Source organism: Phacochoerus africanus, chromosome 14, assembly GCF_016906955.1.
Source record: "Phacochoerus africanus isolate WHEZ1 chromosome 14, ROS_Pafr_v1, whole genome shotgun sequence".
NCBI classification, from domain to species: Eukaryota; Metazoa; Chordata; class Mammalia; order Artiodactyla; family Suidae; genus Phacochoerus; species Phacochoerus africanus.
In genome coordinates, this window is record NC_062557.1 from 2,701,007 (window position 1) to 2,728,650 (window position 27,644).

General features: G+C 51.2%; 1 protein-coding gene and 1 non-coding gene across 4 annotated transcripts in view; one reads left to right on the plus strand and one right to left on the minus strand.

Moving 5' to 3' along the window:
- RBFOX3 (RNA binding fox-1 homolog 3) overlaps positions 1-27,644 on the plus strand; it is a 431,817-nt gene that overhangs the window by 49,469 nt on the left and 354,704 nt on the right. The gene's annotated exons all lie outside the window — the stretch shown is intronic.
- On the minus strand, positions 17,563-17,641 carry LOC125115339 (small nucleolar RNA U2-19). Its single transcript, XR_007132050.1, has one exon. It is a non-coding gene; the product is annotated as a small nucleolar RNA U2-19 (small nucleolar RNA).

Consider the following 27,644-nt stretch of genomic DNA (forward strand, 5'->3'; position numbering starts at 1 on the left):
GTTAGAAAAATAGTTAGAAAAAGGACAAAGGAATGAAAAACTGAAGGAAAGCAGAAAGAAGGCATTAATAAAGTTAATAATGAATATGAGTCACAAAGTAGACTCAGGCACAAAGTAGACTCAAAGTGAGCTTGTTCTTAAAAAAGCAAATAGCTGAGCCACAATAATGGTTAAAAGGAATAAGGAGTAAGAAACACAACGTAAGAAATAAGAGTGGAGTTCCCTGGTGGCTCAGCAGGTTAAGGATCTGGCCTTGTCACTGCAGCAGCTTGTGTTGCTGCTACGTTTGATCCCTGGCCTGGAAACTAATGTATGCCACAGGAGTAGCCAAAAAAAGAAAATAGGAAAAAAAGAGAGAAATGTAATTTATCAAAACTGGCCAATTAGCATGGAAGATAGAAAGAAGGAGGTCTCGAGGTTCTATGGGGGAAATTTAAATTAAACTTTTAAAGACCAGGTACTTCCCATGCTAATTAGCTGTTCCACAGCAAACAAAAAGAAGAAAAACATCCACATAGTTTTTTAAAAAAGAGAATAACAGTATTTTTTTTTTTATGGTCACACCCATGGCATACGGAAGATCTTCAGACTGGGGATAAAACCCTCACCCCTGCAGCAACCCAAACTGCTGCAGTTGGATTCGTAACCCACTGTGGCACACAGGGAACTCCAGCAATATTTAAAAATTTTTTTCTCAGTTTTTTTTTTTTTTTTCATTTTTATTCTTTTCGGCTGCACTCACGGCATGCCAGAGTTCTCAGGCCAGTGATTCAAACCTGAGCCACAGCAATGACAAGGCCCAGATATTTAACCCACTGAGCCCACCAGGAAGCTCCCACATAGCTTGATCGCATTTCTTTCTTTTTTTAATGGCCACACCATGGCATATGGAGTTCCCAGGCCAGGGATCAAATCAGAACCATAGCTGTGACCTGTCACAGCTGAGGCAATGCTGGATCTTCAACCCACTGTGCCGGACTGGGAATTGAACCTGTGACCCAGTGCTTCCAAGATGTCATGGATCCCATTGCACCACAGCAGGAACTCCTGAAGTCAGATTCGTAACCCTCTGTGCCACAGCAGGAACTCCCAATATTTTTTAATCTGACAAAGATTGTACAAAAATAAAACTACAGAGCACTCTCACTTATGAATATCGATGCAAAATTTTAAATAAAATATTACAAAATAGGATTCAAGTATTACGTTAAAATAATAATACCCTATGTCTGTTTGGAGTTTACTCTAGGAATGCAAGAATGGTTCAATATTAAGAAACCTGTTTATATAATCCATTATATTAATCAATATGAAAAGAATTATCACATGATTATCTTTTTTGATATGAAAAGGCATCTGACAAAAGTCCATATCCATTCTTGATAAACACTCAATAAAAATAGGAATTGATAGATACTTCCTTAGCATGACCATGTGTACTGTATCCAAAATCCATTCTTTTTCTTAGTGTGGAAACACTAAAGTTATAACAAAGCAAGGATGCCTATTATTACTACTACTATTACATATTGAACAGAAGCATCAGGCAATGCAGTCAGACAAGAGAAATAAATGAGAAGAGTGGATATTAGAAAGCAGGGGATAAAAATATTACTCTTTTGTAGAAGATACAATTGTATAGTAGGAAAATCTAAGAGAATCAATGAAAAATACTCCAGTCAGTCAAATTTCAGAACCTGCGTTTTAACAAGATTTTTGGGTGCTTCGTATGGACCTTAAAGTTCCCATATTATTCAGCAGAAAACAGGTCTAGAGGAAAATGGAACTGCCCTGCTTGTGTTGGTATCTATTTCTCTCAAAAAGCTACCCTTACCAGTTATCCTTAGTTAGCCCATATTCTAAACAGCCATCCAGGGAGGATCAGCATATGCAAAAGTGTGCTGGAAAACTCTAGAATGGAGCTCTCCAGTATGATAGCCATGAGCTGCAGGTAACTGTTTAAATAAAAGTAACTATTCAGTTGCTTAGTTGCACTTGCCACATTTCAAGTGCTCAGTAGCCATGTGTGGCTAGTGGCTATCATATTGGAGGGCACAGGTATAGAATATTCCCCTCCTCCCGGAAAGTTTTAGTGGACAGCACTGATCTAGAAAATACCAAGTGCTTAGTTCTGAGAACTTTTGTGTTGCAGAGTCATCTTCTCAGTACTCTGGGTTCTGGCTCCATCTGCTTCCTTTTAAGTCCACAGAGTGTCATCCACCCACCTCTCCAAGGATCCGGCCATCCAGCCACATAGTCTTTCAGTCACTTCACAGATGAGATTGGCCTATGGTGCTGCTCCAATAAAAATCTGTTGAGTACATGATGGCATGAAAGCTCTGCCACGAGCTGGGTGCTGGACGTACATGTGCCATGCTTCCCTGTCATATGCATGTGGACTTCCATTTGGAACTTTCTCCCCTGCTTTCTGGGATCCTGTTCTAATGTATTAGTTTAGCATAACTTGCACCATATCCACTCAGTTCCATCAATCCTACCTTCCATGCTGGTTCATGAGCTGACTCCTGTGGAAGAGGTCTGGCTCCATGCACCTTCCCTTTTTATGAGAGTTTGTCCTACTGCTTAAGCTTTCATGGTGATGCTTCTGGGTGTAGGAGTGCCCTTTGACCCTCTTGTTTTCCTGGACCCAGACATTTCATTCCAAGCCCCCTGTGCCTGACCTCTCACACATGTGGGATATTCAGTTTCATAAGCCTGATCAGGCCCTGGATGGGGGTGGCCTGTCTCTGACCCATTTTTCCAGTGTAGATTTTTCCTAGTATAGACCCAAGAAGATAGAAAAAGAAGGATTTGAGACGGGAGACAGGAGAGCTCTCATCAGATGCCCAGCAGGGATGGTCCGTGTGCCTATGCTGCCCTGGAGGTTGGTTTTCCACAGTTTGGGGAGTTTTCTTTCTTTCTCTCTTTCTTTCTCTCTTTCTTTCTCTCTCTCTTTCTTCCTTCCTTCCTTCCTTCCTTTCTTTTCTTTCTTTTGTATGTGTCTTCTTCCCAGAACACTGGGCCTTTTTAGATAAATTGCTTCATCTGTCATGTCTCTGAGCCTGGAGAATTCTTACTTTTTATGATGATTCAACTCTCCTTGTTTTAAAGTTAGCTCTGCCAGGCAGAGGCTTGTGCCCACAGCTGTGGGGCCTTCTCAGCTGTGATCTGGGGCCACATGGTGGAAGAATATTCATGTTGTCCCTCTCCTTTCCTCTCCCTCCGGAGGTACAGGCATGTGAAGTGAGGGGAGGAATCTTCTTCTCTCCTTTCTCTGTCTCATCCTCTCCTGGGAGCTCCCTTCCCCCAGCACCATAGAAAAGAACTGCTGGGCCCTCCTCATTTCCCTGGGGTGCCCCCCTCAAAGTCTCCCTCTGGGTTGGAGGCCAGAGTCACTGCCCTGTCTCAACACAGACACAAGCGTTCCATGATCTCCTTAAAGAGTCTCTGGTTAACCTGACACTGGTGTCAGATAGATCATTCGCCAGTCTCCGCAGAGACCCGAGCTCTGCCTGCCTCGGAGCTGCAGTTGGCTGTAACTTTATTAAGCTGCACCCCTGCCTGTCTCCGGAGGAAAAGGAGGGACCATCTGCTCTTTCCCGGAGGTGGCAAGGCTCCTTCAGCCTTGGAGGAGTGGGCACCAGCCAGCTCAGTGGCTGTGCTTCTCTATCGCTGGCTCCCACCTGAAGGCCGGCCAAGCCCTGTCCCCTCTCATGTCTTTCCAGAGCCTCCATTATGACTTTAATTAACTGATTAATTGGTTTATTTATATATTTATTTTGGGCCGCACCCATGGCTTATGGAAGTTCCCAGGCCGGGGATTGAATCAGAGCCTCAGCTGTGACTTATGCTGCAGTTATGACAACACCAGATCCTTTAACCCACTGCACTGGGCTGGGGATTGAACCCTCGCCTCTGCAGTGACCCAAGCTGCTGCTGTTGTATTCTTAACCCCCTGGGTCATAATGAGAACTCCCAGGACTTTTAAAATGAGTTCCTGTCTGGTAGAACCTAGAGACCCTGATGAAGTCCTGAGATGTTTGTTTTCTCTTGCTCCCCTGCAGCCTTTCCCTAGCCCCCGTGGAAGGCAGGCATCTGTTCTGATCTGGGCCAAGGGACCTCAGGCAGTGGCATCTCCCCATTCTGAGCCTCAGTTTCTCCATCTGTGAAACAGCAGTACTAGCTGCACCACGTCATGCCTGGAGGAAAGGAAGAAATGAGATAATGCAGAGGGAGAGCTCCTATAGTCACCTGTCATTCCTGCAGCAATGGTGATTGTCCCCTGTAGACTAATGAGGGCTCGTGCTAGCTCACAGGGTTTTTAGGAGGATAAAATGAAATGCCACGAGGAAGCATTCCTATATTCATTTCACAATATTTATCGAGCACCTACTGCGTGGCGTAGGCACAGGGGCTGAAGAGATGCCCAAAGATGTATGAAAATTACAGATGTGAGCAGGCTGTATTCTTAGGCCTAGAGGGGTTCTGTGGAGGGACAGTGGGGTTCCACGCCAAAGAAGCTGGGTGTCCCCTACTTCACAAAGGAGGGTGGAGGTCCAGGGAGGTGAAGGGCCTTGTCGGGGCCCCATAAGCCTGGAGTGGGGGCAGGTCCTAGCAGGCTCTTCTCCAGGAGCTGGTGCTGCTTAATGGGTGCATTTCTTTTGGATGGTCTGACCACCATCCTGGACATATCTGTGGCCCGAGGGGTGGTGACAGAGCCATGTCACAGGGCTTCATCAGCCCTTCAGAGGGGGAGGGGTATCATCATTGTCCCCCACCAGGATTTCTGAGATCCAGTATTCTCAGATGCAAGCTGGTCCCTCTTCTCTGGGAGAGTGTGGGAGAGAGAGAGGGGAGCAGTAGATGAAGGCAGGCCTAAGGTGTGTCCTTGGGAGTGAGCAGCCTCAGGCCCAGGACCTAGCAATATGGCTGCATCTGGACTGCCGAGGGAATGACACCTGCTTTGAGCCAGCCTCGATCTTCTGGGGCAGATTCCTGGGGCTCAGTGGGAGCTGGGAGCACCCCGTGTGCTCTCCTTCCTGTGCAGCAGCCATGGCCCGCTCCATCATGCACCTTGTTTTCAGTTCAGCTGCCAGCCCTGCACAAAACTCTGCCTGGAAATTTGATTTTTCCATATGATTTGAACATAGGCAAAGGGATGCCCTGAGTAGCTTAGGCCGTTTAGACCAGAGTGAGTGAGGGGGAAGCTGATTTTCCTCCAGGGTCATGGGAGGCAGCTACCCCATGGTAGGGTCTCCAGGAATGAATTGTCGGCCAAGAGGAGTTTCAGAAAAGATCAGGGTCCTCCACAGCACGTCAGGGGTTGTAGGGTGCTTGGAACTGATGCGCGTGAGTGTGTTGGGTGCGGCCAAGCACTGAGGCCTGCTTTATGGGGGCTCCATGGTAGTCCTCGCCCCCACCAGCCTCCCGGGAGCCTCCTGTCCCATCTCTCCTTTGCCTTCCTCTGAGGACCTCATGCACACAGTCTGTGCTAGACAAGCAGCTGCTGGCTGAATCAAAGGACATCTTCTCTCTTTTTCACCGGGTGGAAGTTTTCTGAAAATGCAGCATATGCATTTCCTGCCTATGCCCCAGGTTTGTTTTGGCAAGAGGATCCCCATTCTGAGGAGAGGGGATGAGAGAGCTTGTCTGGAGACTTGCTCCCGGGGGTCCCACGCCTGGTCCTCCCCTAGCTGCCTCCTCCCAACAGCAGATTTTTAGTAGAAAAGAGAAAAGGAGTGACATGAGCCCTTGAGATATTTTAACCTTTGAGCCACTGGGCAGCAGGAGTGCTTCCTATTCCACCGTCGTTCTGTGCTGTTCTCTATCACGGCAGCAGTTTGCCTGTAAGGGTCTCCCTGGTGGGAGGACAGCGCCTAGAATCCAGCTTCCACCCTCAGCCCTGAGTGGGATGCCTGCCATGGAGACCTCAACCATGAGGACAGGGTGGCCGGGAGTGCCAGCAGGTGGGAGGGATTTGAGGGATGCCCTGATTTTGGTGCATCTGCGTGGATAAGCCATTAGTCATCCCTCTTTGGAAAGCTTGCTCTTTGGGTGCTGGGAAAGGCTTGGAGCAAAGATGGGAGGAGCTCAGAGTACAGACAGACTATACTAGCAGTTTTGGGACCCTGGTGACAACGTTTCACCTGATGGAGCCTGTTTGTTCATAGGTGTGGCTGCAAAGGGGAGACACCGTGAGACACTCAGTAGGTCCTCTGTAAACATGCTTTCTCAGGGCTGAGTCCCTCTGTTTTGGGGAAAGCAGCCTGGGGTTAGGGCTTTTTCTTGCCTTCCTTAGAACTCTCTGCGATGGGTTCACATGCTCGTGGCTCAGCAGTGGAGGCAGGTGGGAATGTAGGTCTGGGAAGATAAGGACCCCCTGAGATCCAGACCACAGCTGTGACCTTCCTGGACTCACCTGTGGCCTCTGGAAGATGATTTGCCTTAAATATGTCGTTATGCACATTTGTAAATTGTAACCCACTCATTTGGGATTTATCTAAGCTGTAACATGATGGGTTGGCATGTAGTGTACCCTCAGGTGCACACACACAGCTGTGCGGGAATAATCAAGGGGGAGCCCTCCCCACCCACGAAGACCCTCCAAAGACAGCTCAGTACACTGGAGGAGGGGGGCCCGAGCGCCTGTGGCAGGACGGAACGGACTCTCAGCGACAGCTGGGTGTGGGTGTCTGGACCATGGCGGTGAGGACACAGGGCAGCTGAGCACACACGGAAGACAGACAAGACAGAACCGCAGTCTCAACGTTGAGGCTGAATTGGATAATGAAAGTGGATTAGACAGTGTCTCCTGGGGAAAATTATGGATTTCCTTCTTGCTTTCCTGGGAGTGTTTGGAAGGGAAGGCAGGCATTGAGCCTTCTAGCGCTTGGCTGGCTGGAAGGACATGGGAGCCCTGATTCCCTCTGTGGCCTAGAGGCTGAGGTGGTGGGAGTGGGGAGAAGAGCAAAGGGTGGGCTGCAGTCTCAGGATGGCTCCTGGCGCTGGCTTGGCCCATCTGGGGGCTGGGCTCCTTTGTCCTTCCCGTCACGGCCAGGTTCCAGTGGTGCGGCTCTTGGCCTCCTGGCCCAAACCCAAACATGACCCTTCTGTTTGTTCCATTAGATGTGCTGCTTTGCAGGGAGAGGAGCGAGGATGAGGGCAGGGGAAACTGGGACCACAGATGCTGCTTCCTGGCGCTGAATTCTGATACCTTCTCCCCACATGAACGCTATGGGAGCACTGGGAGCCTATGCTCGCACCTCTGTGGACTTGCTTTCTTTTTAAAAATAAGAAATATCAAAGATGATTTCAGCAATGGAGATGAGAAGGCAGAGCAGCCCTCATCCGCTCCCTCCCTGCATTCCCACCCCCCAGGACTTGTTACTGTTTTTCTAGAACAAGAAGGAAAGAGTTTTATTTGTAGGAGACTTTTTTTTTTTTTGCCCTTAATGATGTGGTGGGTGGCAGTGGTAGCATGTTTTTATTTTATGTTATTTTTTTATCCCTTGCTGCTTTGGGGGAGGGTGACAGTGTTTGAGTTTGGGGTGCAGTGTGTGGGGGAAGGCGTTCTCTTGGAGAGGAGCAGTGTGAGCAGATGTTACACCCCCGTGTCTAGAAGGTGGGGGGACTTGGAGGACGGCGTTGCTTGTGGGTGGAGAAGGACCCGATTATGTAAGAGCATCGAGGGGGTGGCTCGGGGACACAGAGCCTGAGGATGAAGGCAGACACCCGTCCTTGGGCCCTAAAGGAAAGTGGCTAGGGGCCTGGGCCATGTTGGGGCGGGCGTGGTGCTCACAGATGATTTTCAGGGTGCCAGGTCGGCAGGGCAGGCGAGGGGCCTGGAGGGTGGAGGAACTCCAGCAGGAGGAGCAAACTTCTTGGAGCTTGGAGAGGACCGGTTCTTTCTCTGCTCTTTGCCTCCTCTTCTCGTCTCTTCGTTCCTGCTCCTCTTTCTCCACATCAGTTTCCTGGCGACTGAGGAGACGAACCTCCTCATTTCCCACATTTCCCCGCGGCCTCCTTCCCCTGGCACCATCATCAGCACATGAGGACAGAGCAGAACATGGCCTAAGCCCTACAGCATCCCAAGGGCTGAGGCTGTCCTTTTCTCTTATACAGGTAGGGCCCTGTCTGACCCATGAGGAAGGACAAAAATCTGAGGAGGTGATGTTGGAAGAGTGAGCAGCCAGGGTTGGGTCCAGCCACGGGCGTGGCTTCCTTAAACCTGCTCATGGGGCCACTCACTGTGAGGATGACAACCAGGCCCTTGTGGACCCGACCTCAACCTTAGCAGGTAGGAAGGAGCACCTCCCATCGATGCTGTGGGTGGAGGTCAGGGCTTGGACCCCCCGTTTGAGTCCCTCTGTCCCAGTGTCCTCAGCAACTTCTCGGTGCTCCAGCTACCCTTGCTCCTCCCTTCTGCAAACCCTGACTGTGTCTCTGCTGGTCGGCCAGTTGCTCTGCATTTTCACTGCGCAGGAGCCAGGATTCACGCCGTGCCCTGCAACTCCAGCTCTCTGCTCTGATGAGCCGACGGGCTTGGCACCTAAGACCGGGAGGCTGGCATGAACTTGGCATGCTTCATCTTCGCAGCACGTTTTATCTTGGTTGGTTGGTATTTATCTGTTTGCTTGGTTTTTAACCCCCTTGGAACCCCTGGGAAAAGAGGTAATGTGGAGATGCGAGGGTCTTGGTTTTTGCCTCATACTGAGGAGCCGGAGGTGGCCCAAAGCAAGAAATAGGGGAGTCCGGCACCTGTTTGGTTCTGAACGGATTCTCTTTGTCAGGAGGGGAAATTCTGCCCTCAGAGGTTGATAAATGTTGATGTTTCGTCTCCTTGATGGTTGTTGACTCACTGTGTGGTTTTGCAGCAGCCCTGACGAAGCCTCTGTTCTCGATGGGAAGTCGCAGTGATGACAGGGCTTGCTTCTCAGAGCTATGCAGAGAATGCAGCAATATGTCACTCGCAAAATTCTTTGCTCCTGACACAGAATATGCTTGAGGAGTCTTGTGCGGTGGTGATTTTTCATTATGGTCTCATGGCGGTTTTGGAAAATCGCTAATTGTGAAGGTTGTAAATGTGACTGTCTGAGCACTGGGCATATTTCCCTGCACCACTCGGTGGCCACATGATGCTCCACGGTTGCCTTTTAGGCTTGGGTTGTTTATAAGTGGGACAGTTGTGACATGAAGGACCTCTGTGCCTGCCTTGCCCGAGAGGAAGGTCATCAGCCAGTGGCTGGTCCAGGTGGAAATGGGCTGTGGGCGTAAAATGCACACCGATTTCAAAGACGCAGCACACTGACAGAGCAGGTGAACCATCTCATTAGTAATTTCTCACCTGGATTACATATTGACATGATAATATTTTGGATATATTGGGTTACATAAAATATATTATTAAAATCATTTCACTTGGTTTAAAAGAAAGTTTTTTGTTTTTTTTGGCTGCCCAGTGGCATATGGAGTTACCAGGCCAGGGATCAGATCCAAGCTGCAGTTCTAACCTATATCACAGCTGTGGCAATGCCAGATCTTTAACCCACAGTGCTTGGCTGGGGATCGAACCTGCATCCTGGCACTAGAGATGCTGCTGATTCTGTTGTGCCACAGTGCGAACTCCTTTTTTTCGAAGTTTTAATGTGGCTGCTAGAAGATGTGATGACCCATGTGGCTGGCATGATGTTTCTGCGGGGCAGGCTGGTGTAAGCCTTGCCCCTGCGAGGATGAGCCGGATCCCTTCTGATCTCTTGGAGCCTTGGTATCCTTATTTCTGAAGAAGGAGAGTCCCCTGGAAGATGCCCCAGGACTGACATTCCTGGGGTTGATGACCTCATCCTGACCCTTGTTGACAGCACCAGGGAGCCCTTCACAAAGCTGAAAAGGGCACCTCAGGGAATCAGAAGCACTGCCTTTGAGAGAGGTCCCGAGTCTGGCTAACTCCAAGTTTGTCCCAGCTACGCACCACTGGAGTTTTCGGGAAACACCCTCCAGCTTTGTAAATATGCATTAAAAAAATAAAAATAAATCTATTATTCTGTCAACCTTCACAACAACCGAGCTTACACAACGCCTCTCATGTTGAGGTCCTGGAGCTTTGCGTGGTAAACAATGCGCCAGGGAAAAAAGTCTTCACACGCGGAGAGTTTGGAGGCAGCAGAGAATATGCTTTCCTCTCTGGAAAAAAGAAATGGTAAGGTGAAGGCCAGGCAGCCAGTGCGTGGGGAGCCTAGAGGAGACCCTGTGGGCATGGAGGTGCCACTTCTGCCCCCACAGCTGGGGCTGTGCAAGCATCGGGTAACCCTGATGTGGGAGCAGAAGAGCCAAGAGGAACTTCTGGAAAGGAGGGAAGGAAGGTTAGTGATGAGAACCAGAAGGGCTAAGACAACCTGGAGCTTTTCTGCTGAAGCTACTGCACTGAGGTCATCTCTGGAGCTCTGAAGAACTGGCCCCTGGGCCGGGGGCTCTGGGGCAGACGTCGTGTTGACTGTGCGTAGAGCTGCAGCGTCTTCCTGTCTCGGGGAAAACCCGCTTCCCTCCACCCTTCCAGGCCTTGGTCACCCAGGACACCAAGAGCAGAGCTGTTGCCTGCAGGCACCGTGCAGACCCGGAGTCTGTGAGCCCCGTGCACTCAGAGCGGGAGGCTTGTCGGACGTCCCTCTTATTTTTATTTTCCATTTTTGACATTGTCCTTCAGTTCCTCCTCCACACTACCCGTTAAGCTGTTAAATCACTCCATTTATTTAGTGCGAGTGTTTCTGAGAGCTCATTTTTATCTTGGTGAAAACCAGGCTTGCTCATGGGCACATAATGAAATTGCATAAATATACCCTTAGCTTGGAATCTAATTTATTTTTCCTGTTCATTATGGGGTAGAAGGCCATTATGAAATGTATAACTTTTTTTTTTTTCCAGTGCTGGAATTGAAAGGCTGGGGCTTAGGCTCTTTTTATTCTGATGATTTCGTCCTGATTCAATTTAAAGCTGGTTAGAGCTCAAATACTGGAGCGTAATTGACAAAGATCAGTGTGGGTTGTAATGCTAATGTCGCGTCTGGGCTTCCGCAGCAACTACACACGATGGACAGTGGGTTAAGCAGTGATTCTAGCAGAGGATACCTGAGCCTGCAGAACCACGTGGGCCTCAGACGGCAAGGATTTCCCCATGGCTGGTGGTCACATTCTCCGGCTTTGGGCAAGGATGGGTGAATGGCACACTCGAATAGGAAGGCTGGGGACACGCCTGACCTTAAACTCAGAAAGGCTTAGAAATCCCTTCAAGAGCATCCAGCCAACCTCTGCTTGTACAGGTGCAGAGTTTGAGCAGCCTGCAACCTGGCCAGGGTTGCCCTGGCTCCAAACTCCTTATCCTCAGTCCTGGGTCTCCTTACTGTAACAGCAAGTGAATAATGTGGAGTAAGAAGCAAATATAGCTTTGGAAGCAATTCTGTATGAGGTTTGTGCATTGTGTTCAGCTCTGGGAAAGAGGCGGGTGGAAGGCACACCTGGCAGCTGCCCAAAATGCCCACCATGGCTAAGAAATTTGGGTTGATCCTGCAGAGCTATGGCCCTGAAACTGGACAGCACATGCCTTAAAGGTGGGGCACCATCTTCCCTCCAGGGCGTACCACGTCCTCCATCAGTTGGTCTCCCCCAGTTTGCTGACTGCCTTCCTGGCACTGCCAGACTAGGGCACAGAGTGGGAAAGGCCTGGATGCTGCTCTAGGAGCTTCGATGTGACATCCTGACTCTCAAATAGCAACCGTGCCCAACATCAGCTTGTGTGAGTCAGAGCTGGGCCAAGTCAGAGAATGTTCTCCTGGAGGTGACATGTGATGATCAAAACATGTGAGTGTGGGGTTCCCATTGTTGTGGTGCAGTGGAGTCATGATCTGGCTTGTCTCTCTGGAGGTGCCAGCTCAATCCCCAGCCCTGAGCAGTGGGTTAAGGACCCAGCGTTGCTTCAGCTGAAGCAGGTTGCAGCGCCAGCTCGGATTCGATCCCTGGCCCAGGAACTTCCAAAAGCCACAGCTGCGGCCAAAAAAGGAAAAGGCCAAAACCAAAACCAAAACAACCGAAAAGAAAACCCCAAACATGTGAATGTGCATGAATGTGATTGCTGGGAGAAAAAAGTGTCATCATGACTGTTTTGGGTTTTCATGGGGAGCTGGAGGAAGCAGATTTTTTTTTTGCTTCACAATCCACCTTTTTATTTTCCTTTTTACAATTGATAAACCAGTATTGATACATTCTTTTTAACTAAAGTCCACAGTTTGCATTAGAGTTCATTCTTTGTGTTGTTCAGTCTGTAGGCTTTGACAAATGCATAATATCATGTATTCACCATTATAATATCATAAAGAATAAATCCCCCCCCCCAAAAAAAGTCCCCATGCTTCATCCATTTGTCCTTCCCTCCTCTCCAGCCCCTGTCAACCAATGGTCTTTTTACTCTCTCCAGTTTGCCTTTTCCAGAATATCATGTAGGTGGAAACATATAGTTGGAGGAAACAGATTTAAACTGAAGTTACAGAGATCTTCCTTTTCCCTCCCCCTGTAACTAGGGTTGTCAGATAAAACCTGGGATGTTCAGTTACATTTGAATTTCAGATGAACAACAAAGAATTTTTTTTGCTTAAGTACGTGCCAAATATTGCACGGGATATGCTTATTTTTTTAGATGTTGTTTATCTGAAATTCAGACTTAATATGGGTGTCCTGTGTTTTTATTTGCTAAATCTGGTGACTCCACCTGTAATAGCAGGGGAGGTAGAAAGGCTTCGTTTCAAAATCATTTCCTTAATCACTTAAAATACGTAGTCGCACGAATTATTAAAAGAACCTCTTATTGTATTAGTTCTTCCAAGACAGAAGCATCTAAGTGAAATGATTAGTCTCCTTTGCTCCTTCCTAAATCCAGCTCTGGGATGACCTCAGATTTCTACTAATAGTTGGAAGTGTCCCCTCTCCAGATCGCCCCTTTGTTCATACTGACCCACTCATGTGCATATGCACATATGTAGTTTTCACGTGATATGCTACTTTCTTCTTTTTTGGAGAAAGTCACGAAAGTAGAATTATTGGGGCCAAGGGTATGTATATCTTAAATTTTAATAACTACAGCTGGATTGCTTTACAATGTTGGAAGTATTTACAGATCTCTTCATAAAGGGGAATCCTTTATCCTACTGGTATCAGTAATTATTATTTCTTAAAATATTTGCAAGTCTAAGGGTACAAAATATCACTTTAATTTACATTTCCTCAGTTCTAGGAAGGCTGAGTGTCTTTTTCTGTGTTTACTGTTCATTTTCATTTGATTTCTGTGAACTATCTGCTCATGTACTTTGTCTATATTTCCATGCAGTCTTTTAAAAATTTATTTCAGGGTGCTCTTTACATATGGGCCATTCTCAGACTTTGACTATTACATACAGTCTTGGCATTGCCGCTGGATTGGCTCTTATCAAGCCATCCCCTGATCATGAAGCCTTAGACCCGAACTTCTCATAGTGGTGACCTTCTGGGTCTAATGGCCATTGTAGACCTCCAGCCCTACGTGGATGCCTGGGGTCTGCCAATCCTGCCTGAAATTCCTTCCTTTAAGGCAACTGCATGTGGTTCAAGAGCCTCAGTTAGCGCTTTGCTGCCTTGGTGCTGCCCCAAAGACAAGGACTGGCCTGAAGGGCTTTTGGAACCCCACCCACCTTTGTTAATCCTACTTTCTCTGCACCTGCAGAAAGTCTGCTCCAGAGGAGGGAACTGGGCCTGGGGGGAGTCAGCAGCACTGCTGCTGTTCTGCTCTGACTGGGGCCACATTCACTCTGAAGCTGCCCAGGGAGGCATCTCCGGAGCTGCACAGCAGGAGGAGAGACAAAGAGTCTCCAGCTCCCCCACTCCACTTCAGCCGTTCACTCATTCATTTCTTCCTCAAGACTTTGTCAAGCTCCAGGCACACACAGAGACCTGGCCCTGCTGGGAGCTGTCAGCCTCTGAGAGAGGAGCCATCACACGATCACACAGATTTTGACCATAGACCTCGCTGGGACCAGCTCTTCTTCCATCTGTCTCCCGTGTCGGGGGCGGGGGGTGGGCGGTGGGCTTGTGTTTTCAGACTAGGGGAATCGCAGCCCCCATAGTCCGACTCAGGGTGAGGGCCTGTCCCCTTCCCACCCACCTCCTCAGCCAGGATCCAGAGTCCCAAGCACAGAGGCCTTGCTGTGAGCCTACCCTTTCCAGCACCCCCAGTTTTGTGCCTGCAGCACCCCATGCATGTTTGGGAGAAGCATGTCCTTGGGGGCTGTTGGTCTCCTTGGGGCACTTGTGGTCAGTTCTGTGTCTTGCTTTAGGAGAGACAGTGGCCACTGGGGCTAGCTCAGCTGGGGTGTGAAGGGGTACACACCCATGACACAGGTGGGCTCTTGAGGCCACCAGGAGCCTTGGAAGGCCAGGCTGGGTGGGGGTGAGCCTGCTGCCATGTTCCACTTATTCATGGGCCTGTCGTGTGGAGGAGGAAGTAGGTTTGTCCCTTTGTGTTCAATGGCAGAAAAAGGGTACGTGGGTGCAGGCCCTAGGGAGGCAGAATCTGGTTCTGAGGGATGTGAGCATGAGCAGGACTCAGGAGGCTGTGAGGACACTGTCCTGGGACCTGGAGCAGAGGCTGGGTGGCATGCGGGCAATGAGTAGGTGTGAGGAGAGGCCCCTGCACTGGTGTGGTGATTAGTATGATGGGGGTTCTGGGGTCAAATTGCCAGGCCAGGGGGATGATATGTTTTCCTCCCTGGCCCCCTGAGGGGCTGCTTAATCCTAGCCATGAATCAAAAGAGGGAGGGTGAGGAGAGAGGGTCCCTTGGTGTGTAGGGAGCTGTGGAGGGAGGCACCATGCAGGTGGACCCACAGTGGCTACCGCTCGTGGGCAGAGGGTGTTGGGGTCTTTGAGTGGCCTGCATGGGGGAAATCGGCTCCTTCCCCAGATGCTGGCTTGTGGCAGGGGGGTCAACTTCTCCTGATAGAAGTAGGGTCCCTCCCACTACCTGACGGACCAATCCAGGTAGTGTACTCTTAGAAGCCTTTGGACTCTTTCAATCCCACTTCTTGGAGGAAACAGCAACCAGTGGCCCCCAAATGCAGATGGCTGACCCCTCAGGCCTCCTGGGCCCCAGCATAGGACATTCCTATGTCAGAATGGTCATGCCCCACCCAGGTGACTTTGTCCTTGGGAGCTGGCCATCCTGTCTTGTCCTATGCCCCCCAGAATGTGGCCTGGTCAGGCCCTCTGGCCATGAAGCTGACCTATAAGCCCAGGAACCCCAGAGGGGAATCTGGGCAGCTTTCTGCCCTCTGGGTCACCTGTGGACCTGGCATGTTGGGTGTGGCCTAAGGCGATGGGCAGAGGGTAAAGGTATGGTGAGAGTGGAGGCAGCATCTTGGGGTGATGTCTCCAGATGGCAGGCAGGGCAGAGCTCTGCTGGGGAGAGGGCTGTGCTGGAGACCGGCAATCAGGGTCTCCCTGCCCTCCCCCTTCTTCCCATTGACGGAGGCTTGGTGCATGTGCCAACCCTCCCACCCCCTCCAGCAAGGCTGGAAAGAGTGAGGCCCAGCCTGACCCCAGGCTGAGCGCTTGGACCGTGGGAGACCCTGTGCTCTTAGCTGTGACCAGTTGTGGTTGATGAGACAAAGGGATTATCTTCCAGTGGGGAGGGTCAGCTTCTTAGTGAATAGTTCTTAGCTTCTAAGAGAGGCTTCGGGACATTGCTACGGACATACTGCAGCCATTCTGCTCCCAGCCCGATGGGAGTGTACAGAGCAGGCAGGGGGCAAACCCTGTGTTCTTGTGACACAGAGAGGTGCTGACTCACCCAGCCCTGCAACCAGCCCTGGCCTGGACTTCCCATCACGTGGGATACTTCAGGTACCAAGAGGCCCCTGAAGCTGTATCTCCTGGGACCAGCACCCTGAGTTCTGAGCACAGTTCTCCCTGGGTCCAGCCTCTGAGGCCCTTGTTACAGTGGCTCCCACCTGGGCAGAGATCCTCCATCTTTATTTTGTATATGGCAGGTTGGCATTTCCCTAAAGGAGCATCCTTAAAGTGCACAGAAAGGTAAATAATAAACTAGAAGCCCCCATGATGCTTTACAAGTGCAGATTTGTGCTCCCAAGGACATTGCTGTAGGGTAACAGTGGGTCAGCCAGTTGCCCTTGGTTCTGCTCTAGGACAGTCTTGTCCTTGGATTTTCAACCAAGCTGTGGGGACCAACGGTAGAAACAGCCGCTGGCTGGTTCCTAAGCTGGACCTGGGGTGGGGGGTTCTCAGCCTCTCTAGCACCCGAGCTTGTCCTGCTCTGGAGAGAGCCTAAGTCTCTGTGGAGCTGTTCTCAGGACCTCAGGCTCTGATCCTCGAGGAGGAATCCCGTGCTCTTTGACCCATGACTTTTCTGGGTCTTCTCTGACCCTGCAGAAGCTTCTTTGCCCTTCTTGGATTGGCCCATGCAAGCCCCCCATGTTCTCAGTTCATTCCCCCTGTTCTGCTGGGCAGGAAAAGAAGGCTGCAGGTGTGGTGAAGCCATTGTGGGAGGGAGCTTGGGAGCTCTGCCCAAGCCTTGTCCCATTAGCAGCCCTGTGGGGACGTTCTCAAGCTCTTTGCACTTCATCTGTCATCACGTGAAACAGTAGACCCCAGCCTGAGCTCCCGTTTCTTATTTGAGGGACGTGCCGCCTTCTTGGCAGAGCAGGTGTGAATCTTGCGCCACTCTCCCTGAATTCGGATCCCTCACTCCTCCCACCTCCATATGTGCCCCCGTGGGTCTCTCCTTGGGGAAGTGGCTTGCCAAAGTCCAAATGACTGCAGTCTCACCATCCTGAACTACCCCAGTCATCTTACTTGAGGTCTTCGTCGGCTTTAGCTGCCACAAAAGACCACAGACAGGGTGGCTTCAGCAGCAGCAATTTATTTCTCAGAATTCTGGAGGCTGGAAATCCAATATCAAGGTGCTGGTGTGGTCAGGTTCTGGCGAGGCCCTCTTTCCAGCATGCAGACTGCTACCTTCTTGCTGCGTCCTCACATGGTGGGGAGAGGGCTCTGGTATCCCTTCTTATTCGGGAACTAATCCCACGAGGATGGGGCCCTTGTGACCTCATCTAACCCTGATCACCTCCCAGAGGCTTCACCTCCAAATATCATCACATTGAGGGTTAGGAGTCGACATGTGAATTTTGAGGGGATACAACATTCAGTCCATGACATCTGCAGTGAGAGGACATCACGTCACCTCTTCGGAGCTATGACGTTTCCTTCTGAAGATGTCACCAGCCGAGGGGAGTCCTCTCTCTCTTTTTGAGTTGAGATCAAGTGTGGAAATCTTCATAGTTAGAGTTATAAAGGTCACCAGTAAAACCTTTGCATTATTGCTTGGAACTGATCACCTTTCACAGGCACACCTCCACCCCAGTCTCCTTCATCCACTAACAAGTCCTTCGTCGTCCACCGTGGCCTTTGCCCACACGCACGTGCACACTCACAGACATGACCACCTACTGCTGGAAGTTACTCTACACTGTTGCTGCTCAGAACTACGGGGATCATGCATTAGGCAGACCAGAGGTCTTTGGATGCTCAGACCTGGCTGTTTTCATCATGGATGCACTTCATTCAGTAAGAGAAGATCTTGGCGAAAGGGGCTCTCTTTTGAGTGTCTTGTCTTCAATTCTATATTGTGGAATTTGGACTAAAGAAAAATTTTTTAAAAATCACATTTTTCTGTAATTCACATAACTGATTTGTTGACAAAGGACGTTTTTCTATTAATGCTTAACTGTAATGTCCTGTAGTGTGAAATTTTCTTCTCCTGTTTTCAGTTGTCCTGTTAGTAGTCTTTGGCTGGTTCTGCCATTAAAAAATGATGTTGTGGAAGAATACTTCGAGATTTGGTTATGAGACGTAGTTAAATGGAAACAAAGTTATGAAATGGAATGTACAGTATGATCCCACTTAGGACCAAAAATACATATTCTATGCATAGGAAAGTCTGGGAGGGTATGCATGCTCAAAATGTTAACAGGAGTTATTTCGGGGCAGTGGGATTGTGGGTTATTTTTAATTTTCTTCTTTTTGCATATGTGTAGTTTCTAAATTTTCTGCAGTGAATATGTATTACTTTTATAATAAGGACAAAATTATAACCACAGATCTTGCCAAAGGTTGCTCAGACTCCATGATCAGAGGGGACCCAGGCCCCCCTTCCTGCGCCGTACAGCTTCCATGGTCAGCCCAGGGTCCCCAGGGGCCACACACCAAATCTTCCCTCCCACACCCCTGGGGCCCTGGATTGGGCAGAGATACAGTTTTTCCTTAATATTGAAGTGACCTGGAGACCCCTCTTTGACAGATGGATTTATCACCACCCACCTTGACCGGCCTTTGGTCCTCTTTTCTATCCGTGAGCCAGTGAGTGTGCTGGGGGCATGGCCAGGCAAGTCCAGGGTGTGGCCTGGGAGGATTTCTGAGGCTTGGAGTCTGCTGCTGGAGAAGGGCTTGGATCCCAGTGGCCACTTGGAGCTGGAGAGAATGGAGAGCTCAGCCTGCCCCTCCCTGGGGTGGTCCTAGGAGAGAGACAAAGGGCAGAGGCTTTGTGGTAGAGAAGGTCAAACCCCAGCTCCCCTGCCACCTAGCTCTTAGTCAACTCTCTGAGCCTCAGCTTCCTTCATCAACAAAGTAAGGCTGATGTTGTGAAAATGAGACCAGGTAGCAAGGGTCAAGTACTTTGGGTGGGGCTGGAAATAGGGCGGGTACCAAGCCCACACCCACACTCCTTCTCTCCTTTAAGGAGTGTGTAATCCAATTGGAGACGCCCTCGCCCTGGTGTAAGCCGTGTAAGCCCGGCAGTGTCCACTGGGGACTTCTGCAGGTCAGTGGCCATTCAGCTCCAGACTGCTCAGAGCTATTTCAGTAGGAATCACTTGTTCCTTAACACATGTGTGTGCCCCCACACACACCTTTTTAATGGCCACCTAACAAAAGAGAGCCATGGAGTAGGAATTGGTTCCAGTGGCCTTACTTGTGTCCTTGGAATCTGCTGTGCAAGTGATTCAACAATAGCTACTCCTGGACAGGGCCACAAGGTCATGGCCATGTGCCCTGAACACCCTCTCCAGCACTGTCAAGGCAGAGGACAGAGGCCAGAGCCTGACGATTGCCCCTGGCTTCTCTGTCCTGGAGAGTGGCCGCAGGAACAGGGGAGGCTCCCTACTCTGAAGGCGTGGGCCTGCATCACTAGCCCAGGTCCCCTTCCTCTCGTCTGACCTCCCACATGTAGTGTACTGCCCAGCCAGTTGGCCTTGGACTTTGGATCTCTTCACTTCTCCCTGGCTCCTCAGGCACCAGCATCACTGTCAGCCTCCCTGCCTGCAGTCCTGATGCTTCTGTCCGGCAGTGAGAGACATCTTCCCACACTGCAGGGCTGCTCAAGCTGGCCCCTGCCTCACCCACTCTGTGCCAGCCAAGGGCTCTGCACAGTCCAGCCCGGCTTTGCCGAAGGCCGCACCACGCTGCCTTTAGGGCCAGCTCGTGCTGGAAGTTACAGTCTACCTCCCCCACTCCCTTCCCCTCCTGTGCAGTGCTCACTCAGATCTGTCACGTGGCAGAGGCCCCCTTATGATGTCCTGGGGAAGCAAGGGAGAGGTGTGAGGGTGGTTCTGGGGACACCTCCCTGAAAGAGGTCAAGTGAGGTCTAAAGAGACACTGAGGTATGTGCCATCTGCCCCACTTCCTGGGGACCTGAGCTGACACGGCAAAATCTGGACACGAGCATTCCGATCACAGGAGGACCCCCTCTGGTTGCGGCCCCCTCTTGAATTGGTATTTGCTCAAGCCCATCACTGGCTGTCGTTGTTTATGTGCGTGGAGGGATCTGGTCCGGCGAGCAGCTGGCCAGGAGGGAAGTGTTTCTGAGATGGTGGTGAATCACTGTGAACATGATTGGATTTACAAAAATTGGTTTGACACAAATTTTCAGGAATCCATCTGGGCTCCATGAGAGGTAGAGCTATTCCCTTTTCTAGATTCCCAGGAAGCTTATGTTCTGGGGAAACTGGGTGTATTTGCTGCCAAAAGGGGTTTTATTTTTAGCCAAATGTGAGAAGGGGAAGGGGGGCCCTGAGGTGGGGGCTGAGGTGCCCTGCGTGGGGATGTGCTGGTGGGAATAGTGGTGAGGGGGGCAGCCCTCAGGGTGAGAGTTGGGACCTGGCCTCAGAGGGTCTGCTACCTTTTTCCTTTTGGAAAAGACATTCCCTTCTGCAAGTGCCTCCGTGGGCTGGGATGTGATGGTGTGGCCATGAATAGATTTTTCTGCCTCCTCCCCCCACTCTGTGCGCTAAGATGAATACCAAAAGCTACCAGCCATCACGAGTTCTAAATTTACAGGGTGCTTGTCCTTCACTGGTTGCTTAAAAGTGAAGCTGCCTCAGATGATGAGGATGCTAAAGCTGGAGGAGCATGGCAGCCGCCAGCTTCCCAGGCCCCACCTGCTGGTCTGTGCCAACCTCTTCTGTACACGGCGGCCTCCTCACCCCACCTGGGGCCTCCTTGGCAGGGCAGTGAGCAGAGGTTGCAGGGGAGGGTGGGCTTTCAGCAGGAGCCTTCTCCCCTGCATGCAGGCATAGTCTGTGTAGGATCTGGGGACTTGGCAAGGACAGTGATGCTTCTCTGTGCTGCGCCTTCCAGGAGGGAGCCTGCTGGCTCTGTTTCCTTCACCTCCAGAGCCAGCCAAATCCTGGGCCTGGTGGAGCCCCTGGACTGCATGGGCAATGCCCAGGAGTGCCTGGAGGGCACAAGCAGGCACCAGCCTGTCACCCCTGCCGCATACAACTCAAAGAGCTCCACTAGCAAACCTTGAGCTGCTTGAAATCCACTGCTGAAAATGGACCCTTTAAAAATGCAAATGCCCTTTGGAGGAGCTGTGTACCCCACCCTCCTGCCCCCTACCGAGTTCCCCGAGGTCCATCCTCTGTGCGCCCTCAGCATTTGGCACATACCTCACAGTTCAGTAACGATGATCCGTATGGGCTTTATCACGGTTCTCCTCGCCCTGCTGCGGCACCACGAAGGCTGGGACAGTCTCACTGGCTCCGAAGCCCCTCGGCCTATACAGGCCCACACCCATGGGTGGATTGAGTGAATGAACCAGGGGCAGACCACCATCCACCCTGGTTTCTCCTGGACTGGCTTGCAGGGCTGGCTTGCCTCCTGGTGCTGAATTTCTCTGATGGATTTCAGCATAACTTCAAAATAAAATACTGTCAACTCAGCCCCAGGTGAGTAATTGCTGGGCATGGGCTGAGGCACGATGATGGAGAGGGCATGATTCTGGCCCATAGTATCTCACACACTCGTGGGGCGTGGATAAGGCGGCGGTGGGAGGGCGTGTTCATTCACAGAGAGCTGAGGTCCAGGGCAATGAGAGAAGGTGAGGAACATGACATTTCGCGTAAGCTACCCACTCGCCATCCCTGAAACACAGGTGCAAAGACTCATCCCAACCCTCCTTGCAGATGGGCGGGTCAGTGGAGGTGCATGTGGGCAGGAGAATGATGTGGGATTCAGCGAATAGACCTAGGCAGGCTCGGTGGATGGGGCCATTGGACCCCCGGCCAAGAAGCCCTTGGAGCAGGGTCCCTGGGCTTGGCGTGGATCAGTCACCCTGGTGGGCCTGCTGGACAATCACCTGCAGAAGAAAGCTTCTCCTTAGGTTTGATTTTGCCCCCAAATACTCTGGTCACTTGGATTTTTATCTTTACTCTGGGATCCTCTTAGTTTGGGCTTCCTGTCCTGAATCACATCAGAAATACTCTGCCCCTTCATGGCATGTTCCGTTCTCTGAAAGCACAGCTTTAAGACCAAGTAACAGTGCAAGTGCCTCACCCTAGCTTGGCCTCCCCAAAGCTCACAGAGTGCCTTCGCTTTGCCAACATCGAGCTTCTCCGCCAGGGCAGGTAGGGGGAGAGCGCTGTTGGAGGTTCCTCCATGGGGAGTACACTCAGTGTCTGTGCATCCCATTAAAAATCCGCCATCCACGCTTTGTGTCAATTCAAACCATCTCCCATAGAGTTAAACGTTCTGGACTAGGGCTCCACAAACTTGTCCTGTCCATGGCCAGGTAGTTAGTATTTTAGGGCTAGGCAATCTTAGTCACAACGACTTAATTTGGCTGTCGGCTTGATAGCCACCAAAGATAATACACAAATGAGTGCATTGGGCTCTGTTCCAATAACTTCGTAATCAGTGAGCTGGGTTTGGCCCCTGACCTTGGTTTGCTGACCTGTGGAGAGCTTCCCAGGATGCCGGGAAGCTTTCAGGCCCATCTTTCTCCCTTTGGAGGACGAAAGGCTCTTCTTCCTTTTCTCCCTCCTACCTCCATGCTTGCCCTGAGCTCCCTTGACTGGCAATGCCCCGGATGTTTCCCAGTGTCACCTCCTGTGCCATGCCTGCAGGTCTAGCCCACTGCCTTTAGAGGGTCCCTTCTCTTGCACAGACTTGCATCTGCTACCCGGCTCTGCTGCTGGTTGCTTCCCCATGACCCCTCCACCAGCCTCTGCACTTCAGGACTGGCCAGCTCCCACGCTGGGTGCCTTTTGGTCGCCAGCTGCCCCACCTCGACTTCAGCTCCCCCCTTCTTTGTATGAACCCCACTAGGTACCCTTCTCTCTGGGACACGTGGAGCTGGTTTCAGGGGTGTTTGAAAAAAAAAAAAAAAAAAACCCATAGGTTCTAAGTGACTGCCATCTTCCCTGAATGCCTGGCTTCACAACTCTTACTGGAAGTCAGACTTTGCTTCCTGACTGTCAGGCCCCAGGCCCACCTGTGAGCCTGGTAATGGATGTGGTGGCGGGGGAGGGAGTGGAGAAGGCAGGGTGAGCCTTTGTTGGGCTTTGCAGCATCTTGTCAAAGCAAAAAGAAAATGAGCTTTTTTTCCCCTTAACCTTTTTTTGGGAAGTAACTGTAGACTCGCAGGAAGTTAAAAAATCAGTGCAGAGTCCTAGATACCCTTCACTGGGGTGAAAGTGCGGTTTTGATGGTAAGAGAATCCTTTGGGCACTGAAAGAGGCCTTGGAATAAATCGTATGGAGTTGGTGCTGAGGGATGTTTTCCTGCCCCACCTGTACCCCTCACTGAGTTCCCTGGGGGGCAGTTTCTTAGCCCTCCTGCCTTCTTTCTCTCAGGTCGTTTTTGAGCATCTACCCCAAGGCCCTGAAGCAGGGGCTGGGGCACAGCAGGCAGTGTAAATAAACACTACCACTGCCTCAGTTATGCCCGCACCTGGGAAGTCGAAAGTGGGAAGGAGAGGCACTTGGAAGGGCTGTGATGGGGAGGCGTCGGCAGGGCCCTGCTCCTCCGCGACCTGGGGCGGGGGCTGGGGGGGGGGGGAAACTTTCCTGGCCTCTTCTGGCTTCTGGTGGAGGGAGCAGCCCTCCTCCTTTCTCAGCTTGTAGCTGCATCGCTCCAGCCTCTGCCTTCGTCACCGCATGGCCTTCTCCCTTTCTGTGTCCTCTCTCTTCGTCTAAGGACACTCACGATATTGGTTAAATGCCTACCCTACTCCAGTATGACCTCATCTTAACTTACATCTCATTACAGCTACAAAGACCCTGTTTTCAAATAAGCTCACGCTGAGAGGTCCCAGGGGTTAGGACTTCAACAGCTGTTTTGAAGAGGGGGATATAGTTCAACCCACGGCAAACACTGACCGAACAGAAAGAAAGAGAGGCCAGCGTTCCACATGCTGCTCTGCTGGGACCCCGCTGGCCCGTCTCCCTTCTTCTCAGAGCCCCACCTGGCTTGTTTTAATGAGGTGCTGCCTGACAGCAGATTCACCGAGAGGCAGTAACAGGCGCACTCTTCTATTATTGTGGCTGCCAGCACTCCAGGACCAACTGGGTTTACAAAAATAAAGTTGTATCATCTGCTGCATATACCGCATCCCCTAAAACAGGTTATTAAGGGGAAGTGGGGAATATCGGAAGCAGATGGAGGAGTCTTTGATTTGCATAAGGTGCCATTTGCATGGCTCAGAAGCCTCCATGGAGGGAATAATGTATAGAAATACACATACGTAAGCCCTTACGTTTCCCTGGTTGGGAAACAGAGGCACACTGATCATCCACAAAAATAGATGTGAGCAAGACCGGGCTGGAGGGAGGGGGAGGCGGGGGAGAGGATAACAAGCAAACCTAGTGCCCAGCAGAACTCCTGGCACAGCTGTGGGGCTGCCCTCCCTCCAGCTTCTTTTCCAGTGCTGCGATTTCAGAGCTGATGGATTTTATACGTGCAAAGGCAGGATGCCGTTTCTGAAAGACCTGGCTTTTTTCCTCTCTCCCAGAAGGGCACTTGGTTACAAAAAAAGAAAGACAAGAAAAAGAAGAGCACAGTTGCCAGCAAGCTGGCTTGACGATCCCTGCAGACAGGAGGTGGTGCGAGCTTTCGGAGTTCCTGGTGCAGAAGAGGGGTAGTCCTGTGCCCAGAAAACAGCCAGGAGTGAGGGGAGCAGAGAGCGGTCTCGCCAGGAGAGGAGAGGGTAGGCTCAGGGTGGCGATACCTGATCTTGGGATCAGCTACTGGTTGGGGGGGAGCTGGCAGGTACCCTGTGGGTTTGCCACCTGTGGGATCCTTCTGTGTCCTTGCCCCTCTCCGTCCTCAGCCTCGCCGGCTGCAGAGCTAAGAGCAGGAGGGGCTGAGCTGGTGTCACATGGTGGTTTTGTTTTACACCCTCTCAAGTGCTTGGTTCTCTCCCCGGTGAAGGAGTCAGGGGAAGATGGGAGATGGCTCCCTGTCTGCACAGGACCCCCTACAGAGAACAAGACAGGCCTAGTTCATCTGTGCCATCATCCTTTAATTGTATGTGCCAGGGCCACAGAATTGAGGGCCAGTGTCCATTTCATGTCCAGCCACCAGGACGTGGTTTAACCAGAACTGCCCCTACGTCCCACTCGCCTTTGACTTGTCAGTCTGACCGTTCTGAACTTTCTGCCCATCAGACATCTCTTGTTTTATGAGCTGCTTCACTGGTGGGGCTGGGAGCCACTCCTTGGCTGGGCATGTAGGCCACTCTTCTGCCATCACTCTCTGTTAGTGCCTGTTGATGAGGGAGGTGGTGCCTTGACTAACTCCCTGGTGCGTAAGACTGTGGCAAAGGTGACAAAAGGTATGGCTAATGGTCAGGGTCACCTCTCCTTTGGGAAGGAAGCCACTTGGCTCAATGCCACAGTCCAGTTGCATAGACGAGTCCAGCCTCTTCACAGGCTGCGTGAGTGCTGCCCACTGGTCCATTGACCGAGACAGTGGCTGTGGGGCTGTGCCCGTAGTGGTGCTGCTGTTGCTGGGAAGATGCTGCCCAGTGCCCTCGCTTCGGGGCACTCCCTGGGTCTGTGAGTGCAAGTGACACCTGTCTCTTCCTGGCAAGAGGGTGAGCCCTGGCGGGCAGTCTCTTTCCTGGCTCTCATCCCTCCTCCCTCGGCTGTGGCTGAGACACCAGGGTGACTATGGAGCCCTGACTTGGAAACAGCTGTGGCCCCGTGTCCCTGCGTGGAGGCTGGGCTTTGAATTGAGGCTGCCTGAGGGAGTGTGAGGGCATGTGTGCAGCCATTGGCTCGTCCTGGTGAGTCCAGCCACTTTCCCTGTGCTTTTCTGTCAGGCTGGAGGCCAGCCACTTCCGTTCTGGGTGGGTGACATCCCTGGCATTTTGCCAGTTATTCCGAGATTGTGTCCAATTTATAAATAAAAATGAATTTTCATGCCTTTTGACTTGAAATTTATACAATGGGGTATATACTCAGACAAGGAGAGAGATTCCATTGCAAAAATCCAAGCTTAGAAAAATAGGTGATGATGAGTGATCTTGTAACATGCTTCCCGAAGAATCCCAGCCAAGTGCCTTCAGATGTCACAACCTGGCGATGCGGATGAACTTCAGTTCGGTTCACCGTGTGTGATTAGAGGTGCGGATGGCCCTCCCTCACTGCGGTGGGAGTGGGAGCAAGAGAGAGACCAGTGGTGAGAAAGTGACAGGACACAGACCCTCTGGAAAGACCTGGGCTCACTTTCTTGGGAACGAGGACAGCGGGCTTTCTCTCTTCTTGGGAAACTCCTCTGGAACTTGGTGACTCCAAGCTGAGGGGCCTGCTGGGTGCTCTGGAGGTCTTTGCCTTCTGACTCGCCGGGTGCTCTGGAGGTCTTTGCCTCCTGACTTGCCTGGTCTGTGGCAGACTAGTGATTCTTGCCACCTGATGTACCCGCGGTCCTTGAAATTATAGTAGCATTGCCCCCGAGGACCTTTGGCCGTGTCTGAGAGATCTTTGATTGTCACGGTGTCAGGGGCAGTGGTGGTGCTCTGGCATCTAGAGGGCGGAAACCACAGATGCTGCTCAACACCTTACTGTGCCCAGGACACCCCACCTGGCAATGGCACTGAGGTTGAGAAACCCTGGTTCACAGGGGCACCTGGCAAGGTGGGAGGTGCCGTAGGGCCCTTTCATGCTAGAGCCATGAAGACAATATTCTTTAAGCACATGGTGGGCGCTTGTTGGACGGTGAAGTGGGTGCCAGAATCCTTGTTACCCAGGTGTGGGACAGGATAGATCCTAAGCACCTGGTGCCTGGGGAGACTCTGGGAGGGACGGCTTCTCTGTCTCCCAAGGCACGAGGCAGAGCAGCGCTACCTTTACAGTTGCTTTTGCGTCCAGATGCCAGACTCAGTGCTCTGCTGGTGGTGGCGACCTTGGACCCAGTGTTTTGCCCTTTGCTTCGGGGAGTGGCTTCACCACTTGAAGCTGACAACCCTGGGGAGGAGGACTCTCTGATATTCAGGAATGCTGTTTTGCAGTGAACCCCCGGGGCGGACATGCTGGGCAGGAGAGAGAGACACTGTTGTTTCTCCTCTTTAAAACCACTGAAAGGCTGAAGCAGAGCTCTGCCGCCTCCACCAAGCCGGGTGGGTGGAGGAGAGGCTGCGTGAGATGCGCCGGAAGGCGCTTGCCCACGTTAATGCTGAGACTGTTTGTAAATATTGGTTCTAGGGAACTAGCTCTAACCTGCAGTTTGTCTGCCGTGTGTTGGTAAACCTGCCGGAACATCACTCTCTGTAATTCCCTTCTGTCAAACTCATTTTTTATCCAAATGGGGAATGGAATTATTTTATTAGCTCAGAACTCTCCAGAATCCTAGGGCTTCCTGGAGGAAGAGTGGAAGGTCCCCATCATAGAATGGGGGAAGCAGATCATTAACCCAGCTCTGTGGTTTAACAATGGGGAAACTGAGGCCCGGAAAGGAAAAGCAATAAGGTGGTCACAGTACAGGATGGAAATCCCAGCTTTTCATCTCCTAGGACAAAGCCTGCTCCCCCCGGGGGAGGTGAAACCCCATGAACCCTTAGGGGTGTCTGGAGACTCATCTTGGTGGCACTGAGGCTGGAAGGGGAGTGGGAGGTCCAGGACACAGAGACTGTGGGAGGTAAAACATTGGGATGCTGGATAGCCTGGTATTGGCAAGTTTGAAAGGTTTGACTTTGATTAGTTTTGCATTTTGTCAAATTGCGTTTAGTTTTTAGTTTGTGTGTTTGCCAGTCTTTCTCTCTCCTGTTGGGCAGGCAGCTGTCTTAC